Raw genomic sequence first — 11,933 nt, forward strand, 5'->3', positions numbered from 1 at the left:
CTTTGGAGAAGCCGCACACCGCACAATCCCAAAGGTTCTTATCCTGGTGCCCAGTGATAGAGGAATCGGCCCCCTCACAACAAGGGTAAGATGAAGCATGAAGGGGCGTGACCCCCGAAACGTTGCACTACTGCATAATAAAATTGCAATGGCTTGCCCTGCTACTGCAACTCCTGTGTGCCAGTGAAATTCTTCTTCCACCCAGTCATCTAGACATAATCATAGGGTTCTATGGACTTAATCAGAAGCATTTTGTTAACTGACTAGGTGGATGAACTGGCCATATTCTTGGGTTTCAAAGACCACGTAACTCCATAGATCAAGAGTCCCCAACCTTTTATTTTTACTAGGGATGCACCAAATCCAGGATTCGGCCTTTTTCAACAGGATTCAGATTCGTCGAATCCTTCTGCCGGGGCTAAACCGAATCCGAATCCTAATTTGCATATTGCATAAGATGTCCTTGAACTGAGATGTAAGGTGTGCTTGAATTCAGATGTAAGGTGTGCTTGAATTCAGATGTAAGGTGTGCTTTAATTCAGTACATTTCAAGCAAGCATTTTTATTAAAGTGCCCGTGTAAGGTTAGGACTTGACAATGCGATTGGAGCCGACACGTTGCAATGCGACTAAACGTGCTGCGTTTTCATCCGACAGTCATATAAATGCCATTCTTACCTGCGATTTCTGTCTGTCGCACGACAAAATTATTCAGACGCCCATTGACTTTAATGTATTTGTACAAAATAGTTACGCGCATAAAAATTGTTACTCACATCAAAATTATTTGACACCCATTGACTTCATTGCATTTGGACAAAATAGTCATGGGTATAAAAATTGTTGCTCGCGTCAAAATTATTATGAATACATTTCGCAAATTTTTTGCCATTTTGTGAATTTTTGCAGTAAATTCACAAATCCTGCGAAGCGAAACACCACAGATTTGCCCATCACTAGTTCAGATGCAGTGCAAAAGTTAGTCAGCATCAAGGTAGTAATCCAGTGATTATTTATTAGACCTGCTTTCTACTTGACCTACTGTATACCTGCTTTAAAAATGGCCATAAACTTGTCCAACATATTTCTTTAGAACTGTCTAGTTCTCCATCATTTCCTAGATTACAAAACATCAGAGACAAATATAACAAATTATGATACCACAGTTAAGGAAAAACAGATCATATAGGTTGCTGAATGATTTAATCATGCCCTTGTGATGGGAAAAATAATAAAATATGCAAAGACTATATATTGCTTAAACCAGATCTAACTTTCACTTCTGCTTGAAGCCAGTTTTAAAATCAGTTACTGCCTTGTTTGCAGCATCTTTAGCAGCTTCTGTGCCTTTGTCAACCACTGCAAGAGAGTAAAAAAACAAAATAAAGTTAGCAAACATCAAGAGGCTTCTGATTTTTTATAAATTTGAATTGAAGGAATATACATATAATCATGGCTTTAGATATACATTTAGATAAATACTTGTATTTTTGTGGGTGCATATAATTAGCACAGTTTCAGACTGGGTTCACAGAAAATGTCAGTTGATCCAAATGTGCAAACACAGTCCATGAAATCCATAATGATGATTATATCAACATAGCAACAGTTATTCTTGTTTTAATCATTTGCTGATTATAATCCTCCATGCTTAGAACACTGTAGTTTACACAATTTCAAAGCATTGGTATATCTCAGTTTCTGAAAATATACCTCTTTATCTTTTATAAATACTGTGTGTGTGTGTCGGTGTGTGCATGTTGTATCTTTTACCTTCTTGAACATATTGTTGCCCCTCTTGAATGCACTGATTTATGGTATCCTCCACAGCTTCCTTCCCTTGTTTTACTGTAATGAATATAAGAAATATTATGTTATGGTGCTCTTTAATTTATTCAGCTCCTACGTCACACTACTTTAGCCATTACCCATTTGTACTAAATATGTTGAATTGTGTCTGTTAAATTAAATGCACATTACTCTTTTAAACAAACTCTATTTAGATTTTAGCCTTCACTTGGCATTGGCATAATGCTACAATATGGGAGTTAGCCAGTGTCATTACTGCTGAGGCTCAGAGTAATTGTATGACTTTCCTGAAGAACTATTCTGAAATAAAAAATATAGAATGTTGAAGCACTTTAGAAGATAACAGGAACATAAAAGGCTATTAGTCCAAACCTTGACCAATGCTGAACAGACTTATCACCAGTTTAAAAATTACTTCAGGCACTAAATGCTTTTGGTGGGTTGTCCTGTACTTACTGGCTGCCTGTGGCGCTGGATGGTTTTAAGAGGTAGTTACTTGAATAAGTATATTTTATGTAAATAGTTGTTTTGTGATTCCAGTGACTAAATGGGACTGTTTGGTAAGGAATACCCTTTAGGAGATTTCAGAACTGGTTCTCCTTTGTGGCACCAGGAGATATTCCTAGGAAGTATACATAACGGGAGACCAGATAGTGGATTTCTCTGTGGCTACTATAAAAATAAAACTGAATGTTGCCAGGGAGCTGGAGGTCTGTTTCCTCAGAACTGGGACCTTGCCAGTAAGAGACCCAGTGCATAGGGCACTAGGACCAGGTTGGTCCTGTTGTCGCATAGAGGCCACCCCTAATACAAGCTGCATCTTGTGCCAGAAACCTGAGGACTGTAGAACCACAGATATGAAGGAAAAGAATCATGAAGGTAGACAGCAGGAGGGAATTAATGTACTGTATTTGATAATATTACTGTTGGGAACTGTGTGAACAACTGAGAATGGGGAAGCTGTGCTAGTGACTGTGAATTTTTACTTTTACCGTGTTCAACTTGAAGGCTGTTTGGACCTCCAGTTTATTCTTTTCTAAGAGACCTATTTATCACCAGTCTCATTTTAGTGGTTTTAGAGTAATTTGAAACCACAAAAAACTTACTTTCTCTAAGACCACAACTGTCATAAAATTTATTAAAAAGCATGAATGGAAAAATAATGCTGAACGATGTGCTAAAAAAATACAAATACCTCTAAAAACTCTGTGAGTTTCAGACAATTACTAGCAAAAACAAGAAATCCGAAAACCTCTAAAAGTCCGAATGGATTAAAAACGGACCAATAGGATCTTATTTTCTTTTTTTGTGGCTTTTACACTTGTATTTTAGAGCTTATAAGGAATATAGAAAAAACATGAATTTTTAGAAATTCATGGAAAAAATAGATACTTGATTAGCCCCCCTAAGTGTTCAACTACTAAGTTGGTAAGGGTCAAAGAGTAAATTCAAATTTGAATTCAAATTTTCAAGTGTTAAAATTCACACATTAGAATTTTAATCCCCCTATTAGAATGTAAATTTGAGTTTTATCACGCCTCGGCCATGGACAGTCAGTATTCGAAGATTCGCCACCTAAAACCTGCCGAGTTCATTTAAAAATAAATGGCAGAGGTCTGTTGAGCCATTTGGAGATGTTAATAGCCTTTTTGACATTCAAGTTTTTTTTTTGGGAGAATATGAATTGTCGTACAAATCGAATACGAATCGAATACGATTCCAATTTTTGGATTGGAACCATTTGATCATATTTAGACATTAGATTTTTTTTTTACCTCTCATTCGAATTGTGAGCATATTCGAATTAAAAAAAAATTCACATGAAATCGAAATTTGACCTTGGATAAATGGGCCTCCCCGTAACATGCTCCCTTGTTGTCTTTTGTGTTTTGCAAATTATTTTTAATCTGAAGAGCACAGCTCATACCCAACATTTGTTAAGTACAGGAGCTTCATGGATGCACCCTAATGGGCACAGTTTTGTAACTCTTAATCCTTCACCCCTTGTACCTCTACCATTAGTAAATGAGCCCACAAATTTAAAATTCAAATTGAAAATTGCATATGCTCTAATGCATGGGCATACACAAGATAAGGCTCTTATGAGTTGTCCTGTACTTACTGCCTGCCTATGTCTACTGATGTTGCTTGGGAGCTCTGTAGTGCTTGATGCAGTTGTGTTCTGCACCTTGCACTGGCATTAGAACAGCACTACCCATAAACAAAAATTGGATTAGCATAATTGCCTCATGGATGGGCCCTAAATGGTGCTTGCAGTATTGCAAAATCTTAGCACTTCAGCACCTCTACCATTAGTAAATGAACACTCAAATCTGCTGTTATGTATGATCATATGTATATTTGCAGGCACTAAATTGCAGTCAGGACATGGTTTTATTAAAATTGGAAAACTATATGTTAGTAACATAGTAACTTAGGTTGAAAAAAGATACACATCCATCAAGTTCAACCTTTTGACTATTTTAACCTGCCTAACTGCTAGTTGATCCAGAGGAAGGCAAACAACCCCATTTGAAGCCTCTCCAATTTGCCTCAGAGGGGGAAAAAATTCGTTCCTGACTTCAAAATGGCAATCGGACCAGTCACTGGATCAACTTGTACTATGAGCTATCTTCCATAGCCCCGTATTCCCTCACTTGCTAAAAAGCCATTCAACCCCTTCTTAAAGCTATCTAATGTATCAGCCTGTACAACTGATTCAAGGAGAGAATTCCACATTTTCGCAGCTTACTATAAAAAAACACTTCCGAATATTTAGGCGGAACCTCCTTTCTTCTAATTGGAACGACTTCAGTACTAGTAAAGGGAATATGAGCAACATAGATGTGAAGACAGGCAGTGGTGGATATAGCTTTTTACTTACACTCATCTCTGTCTAAATAACATGTTTCAATTAAATGTCTAAAATTGGATTGTAATATGGACAGAAGCAGCAGGCAGTGGAATTGAATATATTGTACATTAATTATGAACCAAATCATGAAAGGCTTATCTTGTTTATGCTGTATTTTCATTTACTTTTCCTCTTAATAACCCAAAACAAAAGGATGACTATTGTGTTTATTCTCACATAGTACTTCTTTGTGTATCTATCAAATGTTAAGTACTTTATGTGAATTGTAACATAAAGTTATATAAAGTTTTATGCTATAGAAAATGATGCATGCATTAAGTACAAGTTTATAATTATGAGTCATCTGTAATCAATGACACACTTGTTCATTGTGTAGTAGAGTAGATGATATCTGTATAAACAAAAACCTATAATAACACATTAAACTTTTTCACATTTGTCAAGAGCTGGCATCTTGCTTTAGGTGTCCAAGAGAAATCTGGCTCTCACACACCCTTGTGTGAGATAATTCAGTGCTGTCTGGTGCACAATGCTAATTTATTGCATTAAAAGCCCATGTGGCATGGCGTATATTGGCCACGCCTACATGAACACAAATCAGTGATAAGAAATTACAAACCAATAATTCCCCAGGCCTTGCCTTTTGATCAATCCAAAAAAGATAAAAACAAGGAGAAAAAGGAGAAAAAATAAATGTTATTGGCTAGACATTTCTTTACCCATGGCCACCGGGTGGCGCAATTACGATGGCAAGTATTGGAAAAAGTGTTTCCTAAACAAGGGCAAGATATTAAAAGGCTTTTACATCAGAGGGAATGTTATTGGATATGGCGTTTGCAATCCAGACAACCTAAAGGACTGAATGACGAATTTAACCTGTCGTGCTTTTTATAAGATATTACAATTAAGCAGATTGTCCCCTTTTTTTACAGGTGAAACATTTTTCTGCAGATTTTGACAGGGAAAGATTTTGAAGGACTCCCTTTCTTCTTTTAGCAGGGTAAGATCCGTGAACTATATAGTACGTAGATTGTTCTTACTTCTTGTGTCCTACAGTTTTTTGTACACAAAGGATTCTTTGTATAAAATGTTTTTACCATGTACTATTTTCCTCTTAGATTCTAGGTAACTTGAACCGTTTTTTTAAAAAAAAAATTATATTTTTTTTCGTTGGTATCACATGACCTATGGACTAACACTTTATTGGACATTCACTTAATTGGTCTTTAATTGAGCTTCATTTGCATTAACCAATCACCATCATTGCACCTCTTTATATGTTTTAGTGCACTTCACATCCTAATGCTTGATAAAGGGGCCAGACCCCAAAACGTTGCACTGCTATACGGCAATAAACGTGCAAGGTGTTCCTTGCTTGCATCAGTTCTGTGTGCCTCTGGAATGCTTGACTTCTAGATCTTGCTTTGGGTGGCCATGCCCTTTCACTGTCATGACATTCTTGTTTGCAGAGACAGATCCTTTTGTGATGTCCCCATGTAGCTATGGGCATTGTTGAAACAGAAACCTAAAAATTCAATGCGACTGGCACAGATGGCTGTCATTCTGTTTATACACCATTTCTAACCAAACTACTTTTTTCAATTAAGTTCTAATAAAATAATAACTTAAAGGGGTCATACCAGGTTTAAATCAACAAGAAAGATGTATTAATATTTGTGGTTATGTGAATAACTGGGTGTGGTGCATTTGGCACCATTTCTCTGCACGACAAGGGTGGAGGAATAAAGAGATGAACTACAGACGTGCAAATTTGATTAAGAGAAAAGAGACAAATATCGATTATCAGTAAACAAGATGTCTTCTGTATTTAAAAATGACTAAGGATTTTGTATAGCTGAGCTAGACAAAAGGTATAATTAGTTGTATTTCTTTAGAGACTGTCTCTCACTGCTTCAGGCAATATGCTGCAGTGTTGCAGTCAAGGTTACTGGCACATGACAGTAAGAGATGGGGTCTTCTAACCAGACACAGGTTAACCCCTCTGTTATATAGTTACAGATTTAATTTGGGTTAAAAAAATAGTCCATCAAGTTGAACCCCTACAAATAATCCCCAGTGCTCATATACACCCATGAATATACAGACCTATTGATACACTAAACTAACTGTAGATCTTCAGTTTGCTGTATCCCTCATACCAGGGATCAGGACTTTCCCGAAACACACTATGAAGAAGCAGTTGCTTTGCTTTAGTTAATTTTTTTGAGTCTTCCTCTGCCTACAGCTTTTTGCACTTTGTGCTATCTTTCTATAATGTCATCTAATGTACTTGTAAAGTGTTATCATGTCCCCTAACAAGTGTTTTTTCCATAGTAAACAACCCTAACCATGAAAGTCTACCCTCATAATTTAATGCTCCCATCCCATTTACCAGTTTATTTACACGTTTCAGCACTGTCTCCAGCTCATTAAAGCAGAAGGAAAGGCATTAACCACTTGGGGGTGCCAAATGTTAGGCCCCCCCAAGTGAATGTATTTACTTACCTGAAACCCCCGAGCCGGTGCTCCTATCAGCAGAAAATTGCACTGGCCCGGGGTTATTCCAGCGAGCACCACAGAGCTCCTCTCTTCCGGCTTCTTCTGTCTTCAAATTTCCCAGGGCAGACGCATGCGCAATAGATTTAAAAAGCCGAATTATTAGCTAAAGTCACAGCCTCGAGAAGACGAAAGAGAATCGATCTGTGGTGCTCGCTGGTATAACCCCGGGCCAGTGCAGTTTTCTGCAGATAGGGGCACCAGCCCGGGGTTTTAACGTAAGTAAATACATTCACTTGGGGACTTGGGGGGTGATTAAGATTTGCCACCCCAGGTGGTTAACGACTTTCCTTCTCCTTTAATGAAGTTAATATAAGTTATTTTGCAGTTACACAGAGGGCTTATTTATCAAAATGCAGATTTTTCTGAGTATTTAAGTATAAAAAGCCTGACCTAACTAGAATCCAAGATTGGACCATATTTATTCTTAAAAAAGCACTATTTAATCAGATCGGGACAAACTCGATAAAATCGAGCGAAAAACCAAATTGTACAATTTTTTTGGAGTTTTTCCCGAATCACTCAATTTTTTCAGGCTTTTTCCAGAAAAACCTGAATTTTCGGATTTTTTACTGAAATGTCCAAAATAGTCAGATTTTTGGCCTAATTCCAGCGCAGACCACAGAAACTTCCAAATAGCATAGAGACCTCTCCCATTGACTACATACAAACTCGTAGGTCTGAGATGCCGGATTTTGACTTTTTCCCACCCTCGGGCTATAATAAATACTGACATTTTTTTTCTCAAAAAATTTGGATTTTATAGTAAAAAAACCTAAAATTTTTCAAGTTTTTGCCATTCGGACCTTAATAAATAACCTCCTTCATGTAACTAAAACTTACTGACACGTTGCATCTTGTTCTCAGAGTCTGTAATCGGTGCAATCCATCAATTTTTTCTTAGGTGTCATCTAAGTTATGTTTAGTCTTCTAAACATTTACTTTAGGGTAAGAAATGTGCAGAGTAATATGCCCAAGCCCTGCATAAGTTTCAATTCAGTCAAATCTTTCTGTAGATTTGTGACAGCATCTTGCATGGAACTTTTTGCACAGATTCATATCATCAGCAAACATTGAGACAGTGCCATCCTCAAGGTAATTTAAAAACAAATTGAAAACTAAAGTGCCAAGGATAGGCCCCTCTGGTTCTCCACTTATAACACTGGTCCAAATTGAAAATGTTCCATTTACCACCACTCTTTGTAATCTATCCTTCAGCCAGTTCTCTCCCGAACTACAAAAACTATGTTCCAGGCCAATATTCCTTAATTTAATCAATGGCCTTCTGAGTAGTACTGTAATTATCGGGGGAATGTATTTAAAGTTGCAAAGAGCAAAACAATTCGCACCAATTAGAATAAAAATCCACATCTCACAATGTAATATTGTTCCTTAAACTGTTTTGCATTGCAAATTGTAATCGCGCATTGCGAATTGTAATTGTGCATTCTTCAGAAGTGCTTGAAGGTGACGTAATCTTTTGGAGCAAACATACGACTTTTTCAGTGAGAAGTTTTATTACCTTGACTGCACATTGGTGCAAACTATAGAATACGCAAACGGTCTTCCACTGTTGGAAGTGGTCGCTAAACAGTTTCCGTGTTCGCAAAAGCTATATTAAATTTGCGCAAATCGAAATTTGTTTGCGCAAAGGCATAACTTTTCACATTGCGAATAGTTTTTCTGTTACCGACTTTTATTACATTCCCCCGTTAATGTTTTAGCAAAATTGAATAGACATACTGCCCCAGTAGTATCTAGGTTTCCAATCATCTGAATTGTATTCCATACTTTCCAGTATCTATGCCTTATTAGAACCCTGGAGTGAATACAATAAGGTCCTGGACCAATTTTTACTTTTACATATTTAGGTGTCTTTTGAACTTTCTTCGCAAGTCATCCAGCTATCAATACTTAAATGAGTAGAATTTGGTCTATAAAAAAGAAAATCTTTATTAAATGGTTTATCTGAAGAAAAATATGTTCAAAATCTGTGGCATGCTTGATTGCCTTTAGGCTGCCTTGTACCGAATAGGACAATGGTAAACAGGAACATTTTCTGTCTGCTGTAAATCTGCACAACAAACCTCCCAAAAATGCCTTCCTATTGCATTACATTACATTGGGATCACCACAAGAAAAACTTTACTAGCTGCGATCCGGCTTAATCGTTGCAAAAAAGCAAAAGGAGGGAATTTCCTTAGCTTTTTTCTTTGCTTGCTTACAATTTGAATATACTGACAGGTTCAGGTATATTTATTAAGTAGCATTTTAAATACATTCTATGTTCCTTCTGTGTAATCCTCTAAAAAGTCTTTCCCATGTAATACGTTTATTTACATCACTATTGAAGTTGCACTGGTTACATTGCATATAGAGCATGCAATGCCCGTGTCCTTCCAGCTAACCAGTTTGGATCAAATGACTTAATATTATAATTAAAACTTAGCTTTTAATAAATATTGTCTGACCCTGCCTGTTACATTAGTCAATATCCCACAATAACAAGTTAATCTTGTTGTAAAGCCTAGTCCATTACAAATCCATTCCCCCACCAGAGTTATCCCTGGTAATTTATTTAGTGCATGCCTTTAATTCTGGCATTACATCAACACAAACTCCTCAGCATTATGAATCCCTCTCTATTTCATAAAACCATATAATTCCCAGTGACCTAGTTTTTCTCTAATTAGGCCACCTGCGCACACAAAAGCTTGCTAAAAATTAGGGAGAACATTGACACAGACTGTAGCGATGGGTGAAACTTTTCACCAGGTTTCACTCCAAAATAACCTGCCATAGATACTAATGTATTGTGCAAGTTGTGCAGTTTGGAAAAAGTTGCTGCAAAAAAACACCCATTGACTTCAATGTATTTTGCAAATTTGTACAAGTTTGCTAATTTTTCAGCAAAGCAAAGCTGGACATATTTAGCCATCATTATTGCTGAGCCCCGTTGAGAGGTCTGAGAATCACTGTACCCTATTTGTGGCAATTAGTCAATTCAAGAACTTTGGACATCCCTACATTAAAATCATTTATAACATATGTACAACATAAACAAAGGAACATATACAATAGAGTCTACTAGTTCAGTAATCCTGCACATGACCCAATCCAACAAAGCAGTGTTCCGGTGCAAACCTGTGGACCCACCACCTGCCAAGTGATCCCAGAAATTATGTAACTAAAAGCCATAAGTGATGTCACATCAGGGCAGATTGAGGTTGGGGTTAGGGATCTTCTAACCAAAACATAACCACTTTGCGGGTATTCTGTGGATAACCAACCCGAAGCAGGACTCTAAAGTATAATATATAATGCTTGAAAATTATAAACTATACACTAAAATGAGAAAAAAATTCTTAGAATGCTGTATTTTATATGTTGATTTTACTGTGCAAGCCAAGAGCATCAGCTCTTGGTCCATGCATAGCGACTTAAAGCCATATGCATGCATTTGCAAAAATACAGTGTAACAATCTCAACATTACATTAACCTGTTGAGTAAGTTCAAGGGGACACAGTTGGGTGCAGATATGAAGTATTCATCTGTATATTATAATAAATAAAAGAAAGGATGAACAGGTTGTCATTACTATTCTTATTTTAGGTCAACATTCATAGCTTGTAAGCATACTGTATCTTTCTGAAAAGTGCATAGGAATTGGCCACTTCTTTAGATGTCTGTTAATCACAGAGCATGGAGGGCAGTGTAGGAATTGGAGTCTCAGCTGGAGGAAAGCTGTGTTTGCTATATTGTTTCATGAGTCAGAACCAGCAGTGCATAGACTAGAAATGGACAGACATATATACATTATGTCTATTGAAAATATTTTTTGCTTCACTATACAAAATGTAATGTTTTTCATTACTTGGATTTAGTTCTCTTTTAATATTATTTTCTTACATAAAACAAAAAGATGGTGTCCTGATATTGGTCATTCCCATGTCCCATAAGTACACCTTCCAGTCACTTCAGCTCTTTGGGAGGTCAGTGAAGTATTTATACTAACAAGTCATTAAAGTATCTGCCTTGTTTACTTCAAGCCAAGTACTAGGCTGATTTACATAAAAAAAATATTGTTTTTTAAGATTTCTTACCAATCTCATCGGTTTTAACATCTCCAAGTCCTTTCTTTAAAAAAGACATGGTGCAGCCGACTTCTTTAGATGAAACTGCTTCAGAAAAGCAACTGGTAGATGGACAATAAGCACAGCTTCTGTTTTAATGTTTTTATGTGCATGAAAATGCCCCTCCTTGTGTCCTCTGGCAAAACATTTCCATTGGTCACCATTTTAGCAACCCATTGTCTGTGGAGTGGAATTCATTTATGAACAACATTGTTTTATCCCCATCAGACCGGGTGGGCTAGACTTACTGGAATTTTCCAGGCTAGTATGAAATGCCTTTGGCAGAGTTATACAATGTTGTGCATTACTGGAACAAATACCCTATTAAGGTTTTTTTTTTTTTTTTTGCAGCAGTAGTAGAAGTCTTTTTCATAGAACTAAACTATAAAGCTATTTTCCTATTATTCTGTATCTCAAACATATGTATGCATTTATCTTTAGGTCTGTTAATATCAAAACTTTATCTTCATGGCATATCATTTGCAGGTTGGCAACAAATAATAATAGTTTCAATATTTCAAGACAGGTGCTCCTACCAACATTAATAAGTATTTACTTTG

At 36.7% G+C, this 11,933-nt stretch overlaps 1 long non-coding RNA gene across 1 annotated transcript; it reads right to left on the reverse strand.

Annotated features, from left to right (window-relative positions):
* Nucleotides 1-1,185: 1,185 nt before the first annotated feature.
* On the reverse strand, nucleotides 1,186-11,501 carry XB22164556.S. The gene is made up of 3 exons (XR_001933464.2): nucleotides 11,344-11,501; nucleotides 1,773-1,847; nucleotides 1,186-1,358 (listed from the first exon to the last, which is right to left on the reverse strand). It is a non-coding gene; the product is annotated as a potential lncRNA [provisional] S homeolog (long non-coding RNA).
* Between the last annotated feature and the right edge of the window lie 432 nt (nucleotides 11,502-11,933).

Source organism: Xenopus laevis, chromosome 7S, assembly GCF_017654675.1.
Source record: "Xenopus laevis strain J_2021 chromosome 7S, Xenopus_laevis_v10.1, whole genome shotgun sequence".
Taxonomy (NCBI): domain Eukaryota; kingdom Metazoa; phylum Chordata; class Amphibia; order Anura; family Pipidae; genus Xenopus; species Xenopus laevis.